A 24,346-nucleotide genomic window follows, 5' to 3' on the forward strand; every position below is an offset into this window, starting at 1 on the left:
GGGTGGACATATAATCTGGTTACTTCTTGGTTGTGTCAAAAAGATTCAATGATTCTGAGCTGGGGTCCAGATAGACATGGACTTTGCGCCCCACCTATCATATTCTTAATCTTTGTGATCATCTCATCAATGATTCAGATTGGTGCTAGCAAAAAAATTAAAAACATCTAACTATGTTGCTGTTTGCCGATAGTTAGATTGTTCGAGAACATTGTAAATTTATGGAACTATGTGCCCACCTTGAAGAACCTTTGGTACACATTTATTCCTGTAATCTTGTATGCTGCACACAAATTTCTTGTTTCCCTATAAATTAGCGTGTCTCATAATTGATGATGAATAGTCCATTATTATGGCTTGGTGATGATTCTTTTTCTTGATACTTTTGGGTAGAATCGAACAAATAAAAATATTCTCAGTCCTCCAGTTTATATGGGTATGGTCCGACTTGATAGTTAAGATGTCTGCTATATTCATTGTTATACACTAATAATGTGCTAATTTTAGGAAATATACTGCATTGATATGTTTGACGTCATGTCAACATTTTGATTCCCTGTTCTCCAGCCATACTTTGAGTTCATATTGTGATTATTTAAAGTTCCTTGAATGTTTTGACACAAGCAAAGTAGTAAACTAACAAAGCATAATGCACATTTTTAAACCGAGAGTCACCGAGCTTGCATAAGACTCTTCAATTTGTATTCAACCCCGGACACAATGTGAGCTCACCATTTTAACAATAAGTAGCTCCTGTTAAATATACTCCTTTGTTAGTTTCAGTTATAATGTGGAGGAAATTTTCTTCTGATGTAACCTGTTAGCGCACTGCACACATGTATATCTTGTACAAGTTGTCATTATTTATTTATTTTGTTTGTTTATTGACCCATGTTTTTCTCAACTTTCGTTAACATAGTTTACTACTTTGTAAAAATAGAAGTTAATAGTTCTACATTAGTTTTGACCTACCTTTAATGTGGGTTTGGTACTGTTAATTTTCATGCCAACCTTAGCACAATAGGGTATGTGATTATGTAATTAAACCTCCATGTTTCATTTCTCCATCGAAAAATATATGCACACAACAACGCACGCCATCGCTGATCTAGTATTGTATATATATGCCGTTGTCTTCACATCTTCGTCATGGTGACAGTAATAGTGCAAATAGATGTTTTGGACCACATGATCACCTTCAATAGGAAAGAGGAAAATTTTGTAAATGCGGCAAGTAGGAGAGTTCACCATTCTATTATTTTCATGTTTTCAACATAAAGAATACTCTCATCCATTTTGATTCCACTTATGTTCTGCTACACACATAACTCCTACTTGAGTATACAGCCAGATGAACTTTGCTCTCCTTTCTGGTTAGGATATACGAAAAACTCCAGAACTCATTAATTACCTATACACACTAACTTCTACTTTTCCATTATTTCCTTACATGAAATAAAATAAATAAGATGAATAATCAACAGATACATGGTTAAACCAAATTTATCTACTATATAAAAAAACTACACCAACATCTATCAGTGAAGAGCGGCGTGCCAGCATGTGAGTAACTGCTTAGAACAACACCAATGAGTGAAATCTGTTAATTTTAGTGAAATCTTGGTTTTAGTTTTAGTTTTTAGTGAAATTAGTTTTTTCAAAAGACTGGATGTTCTCAAATGAGTGAAATTATTTTTTATTTTCAAACGAGTGAAATCTTGATATGACTGAAATATGTTGTTTTAAGCTAATGGACTCCGTCTTTCCTGGAAATGAGTGAAATTATGTTTTTGAATTGAATGAAATCAGTCCTTCAAATTAAGTGAAATAAGTGTTTCGATATGAATGAAATCCCTGTTTTGAATATATTGCACATTCTCTACTTTTAAGTAACTAGTAGAAATGCCCGTGCGTTGCACCGGGCGATAAAAGTGATAGAACCTACTTGATGGTTCATTTTTCGTCATATTTTATATCCAATTTTAATAAATGTTGAACATGGAAATTTCATTTTTTTAATAAAACTTCAATATTTCATATAAAATGTGTTGCCACGGGAAATGAATTGAAGAGATGATTACATTACGTGGATAACAAAATGGAACATTGGTTTCTAAAATTCTTGTTCATCCATTATTATGAAAAAAAATGAAAGTCTTCTTGTAAAGCCAATATTTAAGTTCAAGACGACTCAAGATTACCAAGAAATAGTCCATATTTCATAATCTTTGTTGCAATAGAAGCTTTGGTGTTAATTTCAGCCGAAATTATACTATATGATCGGATGTGAGCTTATTATCACCAGAATTTCTTATGAAGCTACGCCGCTCATTGAAACTGGTCTTTGGCGATCGATGGGCGGTCTTCATACCTCTGGTCCCTCTTCGGGCTGTAGGGCAGCCTTCTGTGGCGCCGGATCTATCCATTCACCTCTTTCTTCCTCCTAGTGCTATGCCAACAAGGAGGCAGTGTTTCTTCTGTTCGAGGCTACCTAAAATAAAACAACGTGCAAGGCACAAAAATCAGGCTTCAAGGTACATATACTATTATGTCAAATGTGTACCAAATCGTCATGCACAATAGACAACATTGTCGTCGTCGTCCCAGCTCATGAATTACACAGTTTACTTGATTCACGGTACAATCTCATTGAAATTTCTGCATTTTTGCTAGCCATTGATCAATAGTATGGTCAATTGCAGGAACCAATGCCTCTTTGGCAATAGATCATCTGCCTCTTTCTCTTGTTCTAATGCTGATGGTGGGACATAGCTATCCGGAAAGGGTGGAGGGGAGGGCAGAAGGCAACTGCGAAGAAATATGTCAGAAGTTTGAGAGTAAATAGCAAATAGTTGACAAGGTAATTTGATGAATACATTTCCGAGTACAATATAGCAGCAGAACTTTAGAAACATTGTTACTCCCATTCTTGGGACTAAGGAGTCGTCAGGACATATCATGTGCCCCCATCTTCCTTTTGTGTGACGACTGCCATTATGTACCGAGATAAGTAACAGGAAATACGTTTTTCTATCTAAAGTAGGAATGTTTTGCTAAAAAAAGTAGACTACCTCTGTTGCACCTTGCAAAGACACATGAGGATGTGATCAATTCGTTTCAACTCCTACAAGATAGTTACTTCCTAATGTAACATTGATTCAGGAGATGTCCCATCAGACTATGTTCACTCTGTAAACACACAAACAAATATTCCGTTATGCTAGTACTTTTGTTTGGCAAATCGCAGTAAATTAAAAAATGTAAAATAAACAGAAGCAATGAAGTACAGCAGCAGCAAGCCACTAATTTTGTGCAAGTGATCTTGCATGACCAATGCCAACTATCATTATTACAGATTATTAGAATGCCAAGGTAAGGAGTAGTTTAACCACCAAATTGTACTATGTTCTATTTTGTTCCAAATGGTGTGTCAGTTCACAAGGACTCAAACTTATATGTGGTAACTTCCAACTGATAAACAAAACAGGTATCTTTGAACAGTTAAGTAAGCATATAAATTCCAATATCATAGAAAGAGGAGTAAATGTGAGAAAACCTGTGAGCAAAAAAAACCCATGAAACTATATTCAAATTCATGCTTGAATTCTTAGTCTCGGAAAACCGTAAAATTGCCTACATATAAATTTCTAACTGCAGACCCGTAATTTTGCAAAATCTAACCTACACATACATCTCAAATCTTCATTCCAATCCTAATAAATGGCTGCCACAGTGCTCATAGCGGTTGGCAAACCATGTTATATAGACCAGATCCACCACAATTCTGAAAATCATGTTTTGTAGCAGGATTTCTGACATTAGTAGGTTATGGAGAATAACATTGCCATTTAATCAAGGCTATAATCTGAAACTTGACGGAATAACATAGCAGAAATGAACTACTTTTGCAGGGTATAACAAAAATGAACTTGACTAAGTAAATAGATCAACAACACATTTGCTGGTGAGTACCCAGATTTTGATATTAACAAAATCTAAACCCCAAGCCCAGTGATACTGATAGCAGAGTAAGAAATCCATAGGGAGAGAAAGGTAAATTGGCTACTTGAAATGTCTTGGCCGAGGTGATGTTTCCCGTTGTCGGGCTCCAGCATCACCAGATCAACGCAGCCCCGAATAGAATGCCGCTACCGGCCGTCCCGCCTCCCCTCCTGAACAACATAAATTCCGATAAAGTAACTCAATTTCTGAAAGTTCTCATACATGAGTATCAAAGGCGTATGAATGAAGTTGTTGAGAATGATAATGATGTACTACTCAACTACAACTGCTTCAGTAAACAGCAACGTCTCGCACATTTCAGTATTGTAGGAAAATAACATATTCTCTTGTTGTACAGAATGGAATACAACTATCCAGAAGGTGTGTGTGAGGAAGGAGATGCAATGTGAGCGCTGATTGCCATGGTTCAGTCACTCCAAAACACACACAAAATGGTGTGGATGTAATCTCCGACAGAAAGGTTTTTATGTGAGCGCTGATTGCCATGGTTCAATCACTCCAATACACAAAAAATGGTGTGGATGTAATCTCCGACAGCAAGGTTTTTTCTTCTTCTCCATTCTGACCTTCTCACTTCCTCTATTATGACTCAGGGGAGCAAACTCACCAGGAGTTGGTGGTGTCAAAAATTCAGCAGAAGCCACACCTCGAGACCTCATCAGACTGCAACATCAACCATCTAACCATTACTCAATCATAGTGTAGCAAAGGGGAAAACACGTCACATTAGCACGCACACTCATTCCGATTTTGATGCGATTCACATCTAACGATATTGTTACAGTGCCGTCATGCATGGGCAGGAGCTGATTGAGGTGTTCCGGGAGCGCGACAACGAGCACATACTGGTGGTCGTGTCCCCGTCCAGGACGACACCAATGGCACACCGCGTGCACCGTGCGCTTTAGGTGACCGTAAAGCTCCAGCCCAGGGGATCGGGTATGGCTAGAACAAAGAGCCATTGTAGTTCCTCCAGTCGGGAGTCTCACGATGATGGCAACCGCTCGGCTAAATTGAAACTGCCGGCAGAACACCTGTAATCCTCTGCTGCATCAAGCATCCACCATTGTGAGATTGATTCAATCACTCCAATACACAAAAAATGGTGTGTATGTAATCTCCGACAGCAAGGTTTTTTCTTCTTCTCCATTCTGACCTTCTCACTTCCTCTATTATGACTCAGGGGAGCAAACTCACCAGGAGTTGGTGGCGTCGAAAATTCAGCAGAAGCCACACCTCGAGACCTCATCAGACTGCAACATCAACCATCTAACCATTAGTCAATCATAGTGTAGCAAAGGGGAAAAGACGTCACATTAGCGCGCACACTCATTCCGATTTTGATGCGATTCACATCTAACGATATTGTTACAGTGCCGTCATGCATGGGCAGGAGCTGCTTGAGGTGTTCCGGGAGCGCGACAACGAGCACATACTGGTGGTCGTGTCCCCGTCCAGGCCGACACCAATGGCACACCGCTTGCACCGTGCGCTTTAGGTGACCGTAAAGCTCCAGCCCAGGGGATCGGATATGGCTAGAACAAAGAGCCATTGTAGTTCCTCCAGTCGGCAGTCTCACGATGATGGCAACCGCTTGGCTAAATTGAAACTGTCGGCAGAACACCTGTAATCCTCTGCTGCATCAAGCATCCACCATTGTGAGATTGATTCCTTAATTAATCTGAAAAGTGTCGTACCCCCACTCACTTCTAATTGTATATTTATTTTTTAAATACATGGATATTATTTTAAAAAGGCGTGAACACTTTTTAAATCACATTCACTTAAAAAATGCTTGAATACTTTCAAATTACGATTGAATTCACTTCCTGGAAGGTTTGATCCACAAAATATCTGAATTCCACTTGTGAATAAATAAAAAAAGTTGTTCCTACCACAAGAATAGGTCCAACATCGATGCACTTCTTTTTCACTTTCCTAATAAAAAGCAACAAATGCTCGCTATTTTAGTTTAACAATAATAATAAGCTATGTCAAATGCTCACAGTTTAGAATTTTTTTTGCATATCCGTCTTATTAGAATAAATGACAATCCAAAATTAAGTAGTGCCCTAAAAACTGATATATGTTTTGTGCTTCTTGAGCTAGTGAGTTGCAAACTTCCATCCGTTGTCTAATTTCTGGGCACATTACAGAGTGACTTTGCTTCAGTTAAAAGCATGTGCTAGTTTGCTTGATGGCCGTGCATTCACGAGTTGGAGGATTTGGTTGGTTAGCCAACATTTGTGAAGAAATAAAAGGACCCACTTTGGTGAAGAAAATTAGACACAAAAGGCGACCAAGGAAAATAAAACAAACTCATGTTGTGCACATGGATTAAGAGTCATAAATTCGAGTAGATCATCAGGGTACCAAACTCGAAGGCACTAAGTACGCAGAGAGTAACCTGCGACCGTAGGTGACCATTTGCCTCTTGCAACAGGTGGCCTGGGCCTATTCAACTCCAAATGCAGCGTTGGCACCAATATACTGAAACATAGAGGGGCAAATGCAGATATGCTTACATTATGTGATTCTAAATTGATGAGGAAAAATAGAAGTGTTTTTTAATACGAACCAAACGGTATCAATTGTGCCATGCATAGGCTGTTGAAAAAATTCTTGTGCCCTTGCAATTTTGGATGGAGGCATTATGTTCAAAGTACAGAGCAGAGGAACACTATACAGTGTACAAGTGTTGATACCTCTGAGTGATCAACAACTACAGCCTGCGGGCATTAACATGAGATTCCATTGAAGCTTTAGAGTATTGGCCACGTTTGGAGCTCATCTGAAAGACCAACATGGCCTCGTTGGAGCTCCGTCCAAGCTTATGGGGCCCAGACACGGGGCGCGATCCCTGCCACACACAACCAGACTCTTCACCTATGCTCTAGATTGGAAGGATGGATAGGGGAGAGGCGGCCCTCAGCCACGGCCGGACACCTGAAGTGGAGGAGGAGGAGCGCAGGATGATAAGGGAAAAGCAGCCCGTAGCCATGGCGGGGTACCCAACCAGAAGTGGTGGAGAAGCATTAGATCGGACGGATGACCCGCACCCCGCAAGCCTCAAAGCGCAGTGCGCCCAAGCCCTGCCTCGATCCCATCTAGATCGGGAGAGCCAGCTCCCGGCCCCGGCCTCTCCTTGCCACCTCGACGTCAGCGACCCCCGTCGGAACAAGCTGACCAGAGCCGCCATGTTTTCCTCCTCTCCCTACTGGGGAAGCGAATTAGGGTTCTAGATCGGCATGGGGGAGGGGAGGGAGCAGCGGGGGTTGTTGGTGGTAGATGGTGCACGCCCACCGCGTGGGGGGTGGAGGTCTACCGGCCGCCTCCGGCGCGAGGCGGCGCGGTTGAGGTTTGGAGCTACCGTCGGGGCATCTCGCGTCCTCGTACGGGGGAGAGAGGGCCTCTGCAAGAGTAGGGCGTTTTGATGCCCAGACTCATCTTGCACCCGGTTAGAAAAAAATTCCAAAAAAAATTTGTATGGTAGACAATTTGATGCGTGAGGCCCGCCCTAAATTTCAAGTCATTTGGACATATGAGAAGCTCTCAGCAAAAAAGACAAATCGGACCAAAACAGTACATGAACGGTAAACATTTTTACAGAGCCCCAATTTGTCTTTTTTGCTGAGAGCTGCTCATATGTCCAAATGACTTGAAATTTGGATCGGGCCTCACGCATCAAAATGTCTATCACACAAATTTTATTTGGAATTTTTTGAATTTTTCTAGTATTTGTTTTGATTTTTTTCGTCGGCGCGGGTGCAGATGAGCTCGGGTGCAGAAATGGATTTTCGCCTCTGCAATCCTTTTTTTCCGACTTAATAACATATGAAAGCTTGTGTAGTGCGGGTTGATTATCCACAAAAACAGGGTCTTTTATGCAAAACTGCGACGACGGTGAACCCGGAGACTCAATCCGTGCTTTATTATATAAAAATATAATAAAAAATATATATAGGAAGAGATGAGTAGAATAGTTTTTTTAGAAATGGATGAAATTGAGTGAAATGAGTGAATTCTGTGTTTTGAACTGAGCGAAAACAATTTTATTACAAACTGCTCCACATATTTTGTAAGAATCCAGTTCCTATTTTGTAAGATATCGGCTTCACCTTTTTCAAGTGGACCAATTTGTTTCGTATATTTTGGATGACATTGATTTCAGATATTTTGATATAAACAATCTTACATTCTCAATAAAATTGAAATCTATTTCACATCTTTTTACTACAAGTCATATATATTTCACATCTACTCATCACTGAAACACACATATTTGAAGAAAAAATAGTTTCGCGTGTATTAAAAAATATCTCTTTTGTAGTTCGATACCATCTGTTTTGCATTACTTAAAAAACCAGTTTCACATTTTTTAATATCAATTTCACATAAATGAGTGAAATCGTTAGTCAAACTGACCAACTGATATTTGTGAAATATAACTATACTGATTAAAATCACTTTTATGAAATGAGTGAAAATGTTATTTTCTAAACAGCGTGAAATCCATATTTTCAATGAGAGAAATCAGTTTTTTAATAAGTGAAATATGTTTTTGGAATGAATGACATATCTCTTTTGAAACAAGTAGTTTTTGAAAAATGAGTGAAATGGTAAAGTTAAGACTTGTCCAAATGTATCTGTGATTGATCTTGTTATGGATACGGAAAATATGTGAAATACACGCGAGCCTTTGAAAATGCCATACGGAAAATAAAGTGCAAGCCTTTAGTTGGAGAGAATTGTGCGTTCACGCAGCCGGCATCCTTCTCTTCTCTCTCACTATGCCACCTGATAAAAGTTGCTTTTGTGGACCCCTGCTAGATCGCATTACTATCTATAGCTGCTAAAAACTAAGACAGAAGTGAAAATTACATTTAATACTTGGCCCATAGAATACTAGATGGCAGAGTCCTATTGGTTCGTTCTTTGCCGTTACATACCAACCTGTGATGGCAATCACCTAGAACAAATAGAAAACAAAGATGGCCAACCATAGCAGAAACCTGCTTTCTCACTTTTCCATTTAGCAAGAAATATACTCCTTTACTAAAATTTTCCATCCACGCCTACATTTGATAGGCGCGCGCGGAAGGGTGGCGTTGCATGGTCTCGATGGCAAAAGGGCTTGGCAAGGTCAACGCATTGATTACTCCGGAAGATGGGATGACAGAATATGGGGGTGACAGATTCTACAACATGCACATGCGGTGGACACTGAGGATCGGCTTGACCGGTTGGTGCTCCCGGCTAGCCGGTGGGCGGCTTGGTGAGGCCACCGAATTTCATGGTGTGCATTGACATGAGGTCATGACACATCATCAACCTTCTAGGTAGGGCAACAGATTTCGCCAGGAAGGTGGATTTGGTCGATTCATGTATTTTTTTGTAAGAACTTGCTAAATTATGCAATAAAAATGTTTATGTGCATCGCTTGATGCAGAGGTCGGGAGTTATCCTCCTTAAAAAAACGACTACGAATAGGTAGGGTGACAACTAATAAGAAGTACCTTAGATTTTGAGAAAATAAAATCAACTTGTTAAGACAATTTTAAAACTCTTGATCAAATGATTAAACATTAAACAGTAGATCATAATTATAATTCTGAGGTTGCTAGTTTTACATGCCGTTTGGAACCTACGAAGACATTAATTTTTGAGGAAGCAAAATAAATCAAGGTCTTGGCATGTTTTGTGAAACGTAAAACGAAAACTTAGAATCAAGCATAATTCGGTCTACTAAGCCAAAAGGAAAAAGCTCAAGGAACAATTTGTTATCAACATACATCTTGGAACGGATCATCTCAGTGGGTGCTTAAATACCTATATTTGCTTCTATGAAATGAGAGTGGAAGCTTCTAGCGGGTCAGATGCACGTTAGAACTGGCACACGATACTATCAGTCTTCAACTGGCACACGATACTATATAAACAGTTTTCCTATCCCTTTGAGTTGCAACTTTGTCGCTGTACCTTTTGAATACCAGACCACATCTACAACTAATAAGCAGTACCTTGTATTTTGAGAAAAGAAAATAAACCTTCTAAGACGTTTTTGAAACTCTAGACCAAATGATTAAACATGAAGTAATAGCTCATAATTACAATTTTGAGGTTGCTAGTGACACATGCCATGTGGTACCTACCTACGAAGACGTTGTATTTTGAGGAAACAGAACAAATCAAGGTCATGTCCTGTTTTGTCAAATGTAAAACAAAAACTTAGACTCTAGCTAGCCTAAGTCCGTCAAGCACGTTCAAAATGTCCTAGTAGGTGAACAAAAAGGAAAATGGTCAAGGTGCAATTTCAGATCAACATACAACTAGTAACTGATCATCTCAGGGGGTGGTTAAATATCTATATTTGCTTCTATGAAATGAGAGTTGGAGCTGCTACGGGAAGAATGCATGTTTGAACTGGCACATGATACTCCCAATCTTCAATATTTCTTTATTCCGATGAAAAAATATACACGAATGGTTTCAATGTTAATAGAACATGCATGACAAGCTTTATCTCAAACTTCTGTCCGATTGCCAGCGACAGGCCACTGACGTTGAACACTCTACTCGTCCGGACTTGGTGCGGGATGCCTTGAGCTCAACGTTGTTTACATAAACAACTAATGAGAAGTACCTTCGATTTTGAGAAAGTAAAATCCACCTTCTAAGATGTTTTTGAAAATCTAGGTCAAATTTTTAAACACTAAACAATAGCTCATAATTACAATTCTGCGATTGCTAGTTACACGTGTCGTGTGGAACCTATGAAGACGTTGATTTTTGAGGAAGCAAAACAAATCATGGTCTTGTCCTGTTTTGTCAAACGTACATCAAAATAGACTCTAGCCTAATTCAGTCTATTGGGCCAAAAGGAAAATGGTCAAGGAACAATTTCAGATAAACCTAGATCTTGTAAGTGAGCTTCTTAGGGGCTACTTAAATACCTATATATGCTACTATAAAATGAGAGGGGAAGCTGCTAGCGGGTCAGATGCACTTTAGAATTGGCACACGATATTATCAATCTTCAACTGGTTGCCTCGCCAACTATGATGATAAAGCTCAGCAGCCATCTATTGAAAAACAATTTTCCTACCTCTTTGAGTTGCAACATTGTCGATGTACCTTCTGAATTCCAGACCACATCGACAACTAATAAGCAGTACCTTGGATTTTGAGAAAATAAAAGCAACCTGTTAAGACATATTTAAAACTCTAGATAAAAAGATAAAACATTAAACAATAGATCACTCTAGATCAATATTCAACTTTTATTTATTCTGATAAAAAATTATGCTACACAATTGGTTTCGATGCTAATGAGACATGACCAGCTTTATCTCAAACTTCTGTCCGATTGCCAGCGACAGGCCACTGACGCTGAACACTCCACTCGTCCGGGACTTGGAGCGAGTTGCCTTGAGCTCAATGTTGTTTACATAGACAACTAATAAGAAAATCCTTGGATTTTCAGAAAATAAAATCAACCTTCTAAGACGTTTTTGAAACTCTAGGTCAAATGGTAAAACATTAAAAATAGCTCATATTACAATTCCGATGTTGCTAGTTACATATGCCGTGTGAAACCTACGAAGACGTTGATATTTGAGGAACCAAAGAAATCAAGGCCTTCTCTTGTTTTGTCAAACGTAAAACAAAATAGACTCTAGCCTAATTCAGTCTATTGGGCCAAAAGGAAAAAGGTCAAATAACAATTTCAGATCAACATACATCTTGTAAGTGAGCGTCTTAGGGGCTACTTAAATACCTATATTTGCTTCTATGAAATGAGAGTAGAAGCTGCTAGGGGGTCGGATGCACGTTAGAACAGTCACACGATATTATCAATCTTCAATTGGTTGCCTCGCCAACGACGTTGATAAACCTCAATTGCCATTTGCTAAAGAACAGTTTTCCTACCCCTTTGAGTTGCAACTTTGCCGATGTACCTTCTGAATACCAGCCACATCGACAATTAAATAAGCAGTACCTTAGATTTTGAGAAAATAAAATCAACCTGTTAAGACATTTTTAAAACCCTAGATCAAATGATTAAACATTAAACAATAGATCACTCTAGATCAATATTCAACTTTTATTTATTCCGATAAAAATTTGTACTACACAATTGGTTTCGATACTAATGGGACATGACAAGCTTTATCTCAAACTTCTGTCCGATTGCCAGCGACAGGCCACTACGCTGAAGACTCCACTCGTCCCGGACTTGGTGCGGGCTGCCTTGAGCTCCACGCTGTTTACATAGATAGCGAAGCTCTTTGGTGCGGACGGCAGCCCCATGAAGACCACCTTGCCGATGACCTGCGCCCGACTCGGCGCGTATGAGTTCTGAACCACATGTGAACTCACCTTGGTGGTGACCATGCCTTTGCTTTCCTCCCTGTCGCAGCTGAATCTCACCAGGGTCCAACTGCCTCCCACAGCGCCCATCTCCGGCGAGTCGCCGTCATCCAAGAACAGCTCCCCACTGGCCGTCCCATTCTCCGCGAGCGCCACAAGGAGGTGGAACTCGCTTTGGCGTGCAGCGGACGTGTTGAGGTCGGCATGCTGCAGTAGTAGGATGTTGCCGCCGGCCAGGTGCGCGTTTGCCAAGTCCGCTGGCGCCGGGAGGGTCACGCGCTTGCCGACCTTCATGGTGTAGGCGAGGGAGTAGTCGTAAAGACTGAACCTCCGGCCGGCCGGGAAATAGGCGTCCACGGTGGTGGCGCCGGGCTGTAGCACCGGAGAGACAAGCACGCCGCGGCCTAGCATGAACTGCCTGTCCACGCCATAGGTGTCGGCATCCTGCGGGTAGGAGAAGAAGAGTGGCCGCGCGATGGGCGCCCCCGTCATGTGCGCCTCGTACATTAGCGTGTACATGTAGGTCAGTAGCCGATAGCGCATCCCCAAGTTCCCAACGCTTTCCTCGCCGACCGTGCCGTCGGCTCCCACACATAGAGCTCTCGCCGGAGGGTTGTCTTCTCTGCGTGGTCCCTGGCGAACGGGTAGAATGCGCCAAGCTGAATCCAGCGGCTGCAGAGCTCCTGGGTGGTGTTGCCGTTGAAGGCACAGATGTCGGCGCCCATCATTGGGATGCCGAAGAGGCCAAAGTTGAGGATGGTGTTGATGGATTGCGCAAGCTCGTCCCACCGCGCGACATTGTTGCCGGCCCAGTGCGCGGCGTAACGGCCGGAGCCGACAAAGGTAGAGCGGCTGAGCACGAAGGGGCGGCGTGTGGTGTCCCTGAGCAGCCCGGCGTGCCTGGCCTGCGCCTGGAGGAGGCCGAAGAGATTGTGCGCGTCGTACTCGGACACGCCGTTGTAGTGCACCGTTGAGACCGGCACAGTCCTGTAGTTGATGGGAAGGTGGAAGCCGGAGTTGTTGATGCGGTAGGGCGGGTCGTCCAACTGATTGAGAGGCTGCCACTGCTTGAAGTTGGAGGGCTGGTTAATGTCGCACCAGAGCCCATCCACTGGGATGGTCCGCCAAAACTCAGAGATCTTTCGTGCCCAGTACTGGGTGCTACGTGGGCTCATGAAGTCCAGGAAGTAGACCTCGCCTGGCCACGCCTCGCCTACCAGGTTGGCGCCGTTTCGCTTGAGGAACAAGTCCTCGTGAGGTGCTGCTTGCCGTTTGATAGCCGGGTGTACGGTGACCACGTATTTCTGGCCATTGTTGTGGAGCCGGTCCACGAATGGCCGGAGCTGCTTGGACGGGTAGTTCACCGGATCCAGCGTGAAGTCCTGGTAACCGTCCATGTAGTCGATGTCCGACCAGATCGCCTCCAGTGGGATCCTGGCCTTGGCGTAGCCGGCGACCACGCCATCCAGATCAGCCACGTTCTTGTAGCCATACCTAGACTGGTGGAACCCTACAAGTGCAAGATCGAGTGAGCGTAGCAGAGCAGAGCCAGCATATATATGGATATATGCCTACCAAGAAGGTACTCGTACCGAATGACCAGTAGGGCATGGGGGCAGGGCGGCCGATGAGCTGTGTGTACTGGTCCACGACGTCGAGCGGGGAGGGACCGGCGAAGAAGTAGAAGTCTAGCACGCCACCGATCACCTTGTAGGTGACGTAGGATCCGCCGTACAGTATGTCCATCCCATTGCTGTTCAGGAGGAGCACGCCATGCGCGGCACCGCCGGAGCGCACGTCCATGTAAAACGGGTGCGAGCCACAGAGGTTGAGGTCCGGTTGGTCGGACCACGTCACGTCCCCGTTCCACAGCGTGAAAGTGTCATTGTGTTGTAGCCGGAATGTCTGTTTTTTCTGCTCGCCGAGCCCATACACGGATGCTCGGTCAGCCGGCAGCGCCGATGTCACCTCCAAGTACCTGCATTCCAATTTCATGCCCATCGTTCACTTGCTACTTACAGACCATGGTATTGTTCTACATCGATCTAACTCTTGCGGATCAACTAAGCTACACTAGATAACATTGCAATGGAACACTTGTAACATACCGGTCCTTGAAGACAAGGTTGGCGGAAGTGTCAAAGAGGGTGTCCCCGGTGGAGCGACGGGAGACCGTGAAGCGGAACGGGCTGGGGTGGATGGTGAGGGTCAGGTCGGAATACGCGCTGGACATGGTGCTGTTGCTCGGCATGGATGGATTGCCTGGTGAGTCGAGCAAAACGTCCTTTGGTTCTGGCCCTGGTGCCGGGCGTGGGATGACGTCTTGGGGGACCTCCCATCGCCGATGGTCAGCATCGGTGATGCGCACGCGTAGCCGGCTATCCGTCTCAAGACTGCCGTCATGACACAAAATTAAGAATCTGTGAGCAAGAACCAACTTATCTAGCTACTCCCTCCTTCCATCTATATAATACCTAATGCATTTTTTGAGGCCAACTTTGACCAAATATTAGAGCAATAATATATGACATGCAACTTACACAAAGCACACCGTTAAATTCGTATGTGAAAGGAGCCTTCAATGATATAATTTTCACATTGTGCATGTCATGTACTATTAATCTTGTCAATAGTCATAGACGGTCTTAAAAAACGCATTAGGCCCTATATAGATGGAAGGAGGGAGTAGTTGATTGAAATGAAATATCAAACACACTTGCCTTGCGGTTAGGGTCAGACTCTTCACATCAGGCCCAAATTCTGTCGACCCACCGACGAGCTTTAGCTGGGCCAATATCAGCTTCCCCGGCTCAGCGGTTGACTCGACATCATAGACTGCACTGCAATGATGGAGGGGGAGGCAGATGAGGATGGTGAGGAGCACGAAATGATCAGTGGATGGCAAGCCAATCGCCATGAGTGGATGGTGCGTGCAACACAAGTGATGTCTAGTATCTGCTGCACACTCGGGGTTATATAGGCCAGCAATCATCTGAAATGTTTGGAAAGTTTTTAATACGTGCCTAGGATTACCTCTAGATAGATAGGCTATACGAGCCAGTACTTCAATGCTTTCAAAGTTAGGGCATATCGCTTCATACAAATGAAGAAGTAACTAATTTTTACTTGCTAAAGAAGGAAAATAATTAATGCAAACAAATGTGAACTGCAAATACATGCAGCGTACATCGGGATGAAGAAGCAATTAATTTTAACTTCCTAAAGAAGGAAAATAATTAATGCAACAAAATGTGAACTGCAAATACATGCACTAGATCTGTTTTGAATTAACTGCCATTTTAACTCTGTACTAAGTTAAACTTGGTCTATGCCAAATTTCTACCAGTTTGACCCGCTTAATCGAAATAATACACCAACATCTGAAAAAAGAAATTTTCTCACATAATACCCATCATGAAATATATGCGCAGAATATATATTTGCCTACTCATGTTGATATTGAGTCACTCTTTTATAAAGAGTAAAGTCAACTCTGTGGCCCTATTCCGATATTTTTAATAGGAATTACCCTATGTGAGATGTATTTATCGGTATCACCCCATTTAGGGTAAGTTGTACCACATTGAACCTTTTTATAAAAATGAGCATGTCTTGTCAAGTGGGTTTTGACCGCCAGGGTACACGTGACATGCCATGAGAGAAGCCTCTAGTGAAACCTATGGCCTCGGGTCTATTTTCCATCTATAAGTTTTCGATCTACTATTTTGCAATCGTTTACTTTCCAATCTACAAACCAAAATATTTACTTTACAGTTTATCCATCTCTATCAGATCTCACTTCTGCAAATAACTGTGAAGGGATTGACAACCCCTTTATTGCGTTGGGCGCAAATTGTTTGATTGTTTGTGCAGGTATTTGGCGATTTGTGCGTTGTCTCCTACTGGATTGATACCTCGGTTCTCAAACTAAGGGAAATACTTACTCTACTTTGCTGCATCACCCTTTCATCTTTAAGGGAAAAACCAACGCAAGCTCAAGAGGTAGCAAGGTATGCACGCCATTTCCACTGCCATGAGAATAGTAAGACACTCTTTCTCATATGTGATGAGAGTTTGATTTTCAGGGCAGAGGATTTTGCTGAGATATGACACTGGGTGCCCTTGCCGCATCAACATAGCCTCAATACCCTTGTTACACGCATCTATCTCCAACATATACGTCTCTCTAAAATTGGGGAGGGCTAGCATAGGAGCTTGAGTCAAGGCCGATTTTAGTAGTTGGAAGGCACGATCCGCAACTGGAGTCCACTAAAAGATCACCCCTTTACACAAGATCTCACTAAATGGTTTACAGATCATCCCATAATGTTGGATGAACTTATGGTAGTAGCCTGTCAGGCCAAGGGATCCCCTGCAAGGCTCTCGCACTAGAAGGTGTTGGCCAGGACTGAACTATCATGATCTTTGCAGGATCTGTAGCCCCTCCCGCTTCACTGATGCCATGCCCGAGGTACTCTATTTTATGACTAGAAAATTCACACTTCGATCATTTGATAACAAAATAATTTTGCTGAAGTAGCTGAAACACAACACACAGTTGCTTGACTTATTCTTACAATGTCGAACTATAAACTAGAATGTCGTCCATGAACACCAATACTCCATGACGCAACAGAGGGTCAAGAATAGTGTTCATGTTGGTGCAATTCTTGCCCTCCTGTGTCTTCGAGGTTGGTGACAGAAACATGTATGGACTAATTTGTTTGCTAGTGCACACAGAGAGGAATATTCGAAGCAGAACCGTAGAAGAACGCCATCTTAGGTGTCAAGTTCGAGGAACTTCACCGAAGGATATTTGATATGCAGAGAAGATTCGGTCATATCTCCCAAGGCCGTTCTGACGCGAATACTGATGTGAAGAAGTTGACCCCATAAAATATATTGCTTTGGTGAAGCAATCAGATCAGAGGTCGTTCGAAGAAAATTGATTGAGAAGACCAAAGGCGAAGCGAAGACGTAGAATTCAATTCAATCTTCTTCTTCTCTTTCTTGAGTCTTAGGATCTCCGTACTATTAAGAGTGGTATATGTTCTCGAAGCTTAGATCCGCTGTGATGCTTAGCACAAACCTATGCAAGTATGAGAGAAATCTCTTTATGCTTTGAATGATTAGCTGTCAGCTGAAGCCGTAGTTCTTCGGTGTTGCAGGGGATATCTTTTGGACTGAGGAGTTAGAATTTCTTAATCCGTAAGGAATGTTACCAATGTGCTCAATTTCCGACCGTTGGACTCGTGTCGTTCGGCCACTAGTCGAAGCACATGTCCATTTCAGTCATTTCTCATCAGGGAAGACCCCGCTCCAACGTTGTCCGTTGCCTATTCCGCTTAAGATTTCTGAGAAGATTGATTGAGCATCCCCTCTCCAAGAGATTTCAGTTTAAAATCCACCAAGACAAAACCAAGAACCAAAACTCAGATAGTGGTTGAGCATCACAGTAGTTCTGAGACAGAGCTCTTGTACCTATTACTCTTGAGAGCTGCGCACTCTCTAGATGGATAGGTGTCGGCTCGAGTGTTGAAGAGTTGTTATCTTCACCGAGCAAGATCTTCAGCAACCAAGAGTAATTGTGGTTTTCAATGGAACTATGCCAAAGGTTTGAAGATCACCGATAAGCATATACCACGAATGAAATCAACCGGAATCTGATCAGTCCCTAGTTGAAGGAGACCAAGACAGAGGGAGGCGCTCGCAGGAAGACTGAACCCGCGCTTGAAGTGCAGGAAGAAGACCGCGCGCTCCGTGCCCTCGGGCCGCGGCTCCTGCTCGCCCTGCGGCAGGCACACGACGACCTCCGTCTCCCCCAGCAAGCGTCGGGTGGTGCGGAGATAGGAGACGTCATCCAGGGTGATGGTCGAGCGCATCCACGAGCCCGACGGTAGCGCCATCGACGAAGACGAAGAAAGGAAAGGAGAAAGAACGACGATGAAGCTCTGCTCGGAGCGATGGGCGTCGCAGCGCGCGGCGGTCGCAAGAAGTAGAGGAAGGATAAAGAGGCAGGGGAGTGCGAGCAAGAATGATTTCCGCCACCCCTCCCCCCGATTTATAACCCACGGTTCGGACGTGGGGAAGTGGGATCATTTGCGCTCGCCCCTCCCACTTCCCCGCAATAACTGTGCACGTACGCGCGCAATAACTGTGTCGAGAAGGGCAACTGACCCGCGGACGCCGCAATAAATCCACGCGCGTGGGCCGAGGGTGTGCGGCGGCGGGCCCCAGCGCGTCGCCCCATCCTGCCACTGTGGCCCGTCAGGCCCCTCCGGCTCCCAGGCGCCGCGTGGCGCCCATGCGAAGCCCAAGAGATTGCCTCAATATTTGGCGGACTCTTCGGTTTCCCGCCCCTGCCGGGATGCCATGATCCGGCTTCCAGAAGCCGGCACACAGTGGGTGTTGTCGGACCCGGCAGTCACCAAATTTGCCTCTTCAGGGGGGGGGAACCTGCGAAGGCCCTCCCACTCAAAGACGGCAGACCTTCACAGCTTCAGGGACTACTGTCGTGGGGATGAACCCCAGGCAGGCAACGGAACGCGGATCCTTTTCAAAAACAACGGGACCAGCAACGCGCCTCAAGACGGCTCACGCTTGGCCGGGTCGCTCAACCCGACCAAAGCACCTCGACCCGGCCGAATCAACCAACCCGGCCCCAACGGCCGGCGCAAGGCAGCCGAACCCGATGCATGATGACTTCTCCAACAAGCCAGCTCCCCCTTGGCGTGTTCACCAACCTGGTCGTGGGTCAGCTCCCGTCCCATCCCAGCCGTACGATGGGACGAGTCTTCATTCAGAGATGAGCGAGGCAACATTGCCCCTCCCATGCCTCTGCTCAGCCGGGGCATGGCAATAGTGCCTCACCTACCCGCTGACCAGGGTTGGCGTGGCTACAGTGCACCCTTCGTCACTGCTGACGCCAACAAGCGGTGACCTGACGAAGCACCACTGTAGCGGACTCAACCCGGCCACTCCCTGACGATTGACAAGACGGCAAACAGTGCCCCTACACCCGATGGGTCCCGTGCCCAGAGAACCCGGCGAGCCCTGACACCCGGCGGGTCCCAACACCGGCTTCCCGGACGATGACAACCTGGCCCCATTGCCTTGTAACACTACCATTGTACCCCTGGGGAGTTGACCTATAAAACCCCCTAGGAGGCCTCCATGCATGGGGTTGAAGAGATCCGATCAGTCGAAAACACACACAAGGAGAGGGAGCAGCCTAAGCCTTTTCATGCTTCCCTTCTTCCTCGATACAGCTCTAGGATCAACTCTGTACTGTCACATATAAACCATGCTCGGCAGGACTAGGGGTGTTATGTAACGCCCCGTGACCGATGTGCCAGGTGTCCTCCAGTTATTCGCTGTTGTTGCCTTGTCATTGCTTGCGTGTTATGCATTGCATACCATGTCATCATGTGCATTTCTTTTGCATACATGTTCGTCTCATGCATCTGAGCATTTTTCCCGTTGTCCGTTTTGCAATCCGGCGCTCCGTTCTCCTCCGGTGGTCATTTCTACCTTCTTTTCATGTGTGGGGGTTAAACATTTCGGGATTGGACCGAGACTTGCCAAGCGGCCTTGGTTTACTACCGGTAGACCGCCTGTCAAGTTTCGTACCATTTGGACTTCGTTTGATGCTCCAACGGTTAACCGAGGGACCGAAAAGGCCTCGTGTGGGTTGCAGCCCAACACCCCTCCAATTTGGCCCAAAACCCACCTAAACCTTCTCCATCATCTCGGTCGTTCGATCAAGATCACGTGGCCGAACACCGCACCTCATTTGGACTCTCCTAGCTCGCTCTACCTCTATATATAGATCCCTCCATTTCATTTTCGGGTCATTCCCCTCCAAACCCTAGATCTCTCCTCTCCGCGCCGCCGGACGAAAATCGGCCGGCCGGACATGTCCGCCCCGCTTCGCCCGGCCAATCACCACCCGCCACATGTCACGCCGCCGTCCACCGCCGCCGTGGCCCGCGGAAGCCCTCGGCCGGCCCTCCTCCGCGCCGACCGGGCCCAAGCCCCCGCGCCTCCAGCCCGCTCGACCCCGCCGCCGCCAGGTGCTCGCCGGCCACCGCGGCACCTACCGGAGCTCCGCCCCGCGCCGCAGCCGGCCATCGCCGCCGCCCTTGCGCGCGCCTCCCGCGGCCGCCGCCCTGCTCGCCGGGCCCCGGATCCGGCGCCCGACCCACTGCCCCGGCCTCCTCTCCTTTCTCCGGCGAGATCGAGCTCTTCCGGCTATGATCCAGGCGAACCTCGTTCGGCGTGCCCGAAACCCTAGATCCGTTTCGGGAGGTGAAATTTCTACTGTCCCCGAGTTTTCCATGTTTCAAATGCCCATGTTCATTGCATCGTAACTCTGCACTCGTAGCTCCGATTCGTGCATTTAGCATATCAAAATGTTCTTCTCAGGGAGCACATCATTTTATCTCATTGCATCATTTTCATTTGAGTTCATCTTGATGCCCGAAATGCTGTTGGAAGAGTGCTATTTGAGATAATTGTCAGATCTGCTGCTCCAATTAGATATTTGTCATTTTTGCCATGATTATTGTGTGCATGATATGCCCCTGAGCTCTACATGTGTTTTGTTATATGCTTTGCCATCTTTCCAGAGGTGCTATCCATGTATTTTTGTGATGTGTGTGGTGACTAGCACAAGCTTGCAAAGTGGTGCATTCGTTAATGCTGATTTCAGGGACTTAGCATTTCCACTGTCCTTGATCTGTTTATTTCAATATGCCATATGTTCATGTTGTTTCCTAGTGATCCGTGCCTCTTTTGAGGATGATCAGTGAGGATGATTTGTTAATCTTGTGGTGCTCTATCCATCCATTTCTTTGTTTGCAATTATGGAGCACACTAGCTTGAGACAATCGAGCTCTACTTTTGCTATTTCGTGAATCTGGGCAGATTGTCTACTTGTTAGTGATTTTGCTGAGGATGTTGTAGTTGATCCGTGCATGCTATGTTGTTGTTCCTGCCATGTCTAGCTTGTATAATGTGTATTCTGGATGGGTGTATGCTTAGATTGTCATGCCTTGCTCTGTAGTGAGTGCATCGAGCTTGTAAACATGCCTACTTGATATCTGATTTGCATGCTCCAGTTTTTCACTAAGTCTGTGATCTGATTATGTTTTTGCCATGTTCACATGCTTGCAATTGTATTTTCTTATCCCTTTTGGCTCAAGGTCACTAAGGTACTTTTGTTAAGCTCTTTGAGTAGCTCCGTGCCATTGTTTACTTTGCCATGTTAAGGTCCTGTAGCATATAGTTTTCATGCTCCAAAGTGTGCTACCTAATCTGAAATTCCAGGCTTGTGTTAATTTCACAAAGTCTGAAATCTGTTTACCAATTGCGCTTTTGCCATGCTTGTTTGAACCTGTTAATGGATGAATTGGCCGTAGCTCAGTGTTCATCTTTTGTTAAGCATCATGAGTGGATACCTGCCATTTATTTTTTTGCCATGTTTGGTTGCTGTAGCATGTTCATCTTGTTGCATTTAGATGGCTACTTGCTGTATATCGCAGACCGGTGCCATATTTGAATTGCTTGACTTTTCCAAACAGTAACTCCGATTCCGGTGATATTTATATCCTTTTCAAGCGATTTCATCTCATCTTTACAGTGGCACACTTGTATTTCCAAGTTGAGGCCAGGTTCAATCATTCCTTGTCAAATCATGCATATGCATCGCATACCGCATCCCGCATATCATACCATGTTCAAGTGTTGGTTGTTTACTATGTTGTGTGCTCCTTTCCGGTGTTTGCTTCTTCGGGTTGGATCCGGTAACGTCGTGTTTGTGAGGATCCGTTCTACTACGTCCGTTTGTCTTCCTCATGGACTCGATCTTCTTCCTTGCGGGATTTCTGGCAAGATGACCATACCCGCGAAATCACTTCTATCTTTGCTTGCTAGTTGCTCGCTCTTTTGCTATGCCTATGCTACGATACCTACCACTTGCTTATCATGCCTCCCAAATTTCCATGTCAAACCTCTAACCCACCATGTCCTACCAAACCGTTGATTGGCTATGTTACCGCTTTGCTCCGCCCCTCTAATAGCGTTGTTAGTTGCAGGTGAAGATTGAAGCTTGTTCCTTGTTGGAACATGGAGATGTTGTTCCTTGTTGGAAGATGTTTACTTGTTGGGATATCACAATATCTCTTATTTAATTAATGCATCTATATACTTGGTAAAGGGTGGAAGGCTCGGCCTTATGCCTGGTGTTTTGTTCCACTCTTGCCGCCCTAGTTTCCGTCATATCGGTGTTATGTTCCCGGATTTTGCGTTCCTTATGCGGTTAGGTAATAATGGGAACCCCTTGACAGTTTGCCTTGAATAAAACTCCTCTAGCAAGGCCCAACATTGGTTTTACCATTCGCCACCTAGCCTTTTCTTTCCCTTGAGTCGGCCGGCTCAAGGGTCATCTTTATTTAAACCCCCGGGCCAGTGCTCCTCTGAGTGTTGGTCCACCTTGTCAGCCGCCGGTGGCCACCAAGGGCAACTCTGGGCTGGCCTACCGGAAGTTTGGACAATCCGGTGTGCCCTGAGAACAAGATATGTGCAGCTCCTATCGGGATTTGTCGGCACATTCGGGTGGCTTTGCTAGTCTTGTTTTACCATTGTCAAAATGTCTTGTAACCGGGATTCCGAGTCTGATCGGGTCTTCCCGCTAGAAGGAATATCCTTCGTTGACCGTGAGACCTTGTAATGGGCTAAGTTGGGACACCCCTGCAGGGATTTGAACTTTAGAAAGCCGTGCCCGTGGTTATGGGTAGATGGGAATTTGTTAATGTCCGATTGTAGAAAACCTGAAGTTGACCTTAATTAAAACACATCAACTGCGTGTGTAACTGTGGTGGTCTCTTTCCGGCATAGTCCGGGAAGTGAACACGGTGTTGGATTTATGTTTGATGTAGGTTGTTCTAGGATCACTTCTTGATCATAGATTCCCGAACGTGCTTTTCCTTCTCTTCTCGCTCTCATTTGCATATGTTAGCCACCATATATGCTAGTCGCTTGCTGCAGCTCCACCTCATACTTTTACCTTACCCATAAGCTTAAATAGTCTTGATCGCGAGGGTGCGAGATTGCTGAGTCCCCGTGACTCACAGATACTTCCAAAACCAGTTTGCAGGTGCCGATGAGACCGTGCAGATGACGCAACCAAGCTCAAGGAGGAGCTCGATGAAGACCTTGTTCTTTGTGTTGTTTCGTTCTAGTTGATCAGTAGTGGAGCCCAGTTGGGGTCGATCGGGGACCTTGTCGCATTTGGGGTTCTTCTTTTATTTTGGTTCTGTAGTCGGACCTTGATTGTATTTGGATGATGTAATGCTTTATTCATGTAATTGTGTGAAGTGGCGATTGTAAGCCAACTATGTATCTCTTTCCCTTATGTATTACATGGGTTGTGTGAAGATTACCTCACTTGCGACATTGCTTTCAATGCGGTTATGCCTCTAAGTCGTGCTTCGACACGTGGGAGATATAGCCGCATCGAGGGCATTACAGGTTGGTATCAGAGCCTTCCCCGATCTTAGGAGCCCCATTGCTTGATCGTTTTTAGCGGCCGAGTTGTGTCTAGAAAAATGTTTTGAGTCATTTAGGAATTATATATCGGAGATTTTAGGAATTCTTTTTACTCCCCAGTCCCTTCATCGCTCTGGTAAGGCATCCTGACATACAGTTTTGACTCTTCTCTTCTCAAATTTCACTAAAAAAATTTAGGATCACGCGGGTATCTTGGAATCGTTCCGCTGGATTTGTGACGAGAACATTGTTCTTGGTGCCTCCTGTCATTTAGGGGTTGTGGCAGTGTCCCGGGGAGTTGAGCTCCGAGGTGTTGTCGTCACAATTTTATCGTTGCAGTTTTGGAATACCTGAGTTTAGTTCGCCGACATCGAAAATCTCTTTTATGCAGTTGTTGGTGAGATAA

General features: G+C 44.8%; 1 pseudogene across 1 annotated transcript; it reads right to left on the reverse strand.

The window, feature by feature from the left end:
- Window positions 1-11,348: 11,348 nt before the first annotated feature.
- LOC147987526 (putative alpha-glucosidase Os06g0675700) lies at window positions 11,349-15,317 on the reverse strand (annotated as a pseudogene). Its single transcript, XR_015615298.1, has 5 exons — window positions 15,114-15,317; window positions 14,502-14,786; window positions 13,986-14,371; window positions 12,274-13,903; window positions 11,349-11,450 (listed from the first exon to the last, which is right to left on the reverse strand). The product of XR_015615298.1 is annotated as a putative alpha-glucosidase Os06g0675700 (transcript).
- Between the last annotated feature and the right edge of the window lie 9,029 nt (window positions 15,318-24,346).

Source organism: Triticum urartu, chromosome 2A (genome assembly GCF_056163025.1).
Source record: "Triticum urartu cultivar PI428250 chromosome 2A, HENAU_Tu73, whole genome shotgun sequence".
NCBI classification, from domain to species: domain Eukaryota; kingdom Viridiplantae; phylum Streptophyta; class Magnoliopsida; order Poales; family Poaceae; genus Triticum; species Triticum urartu.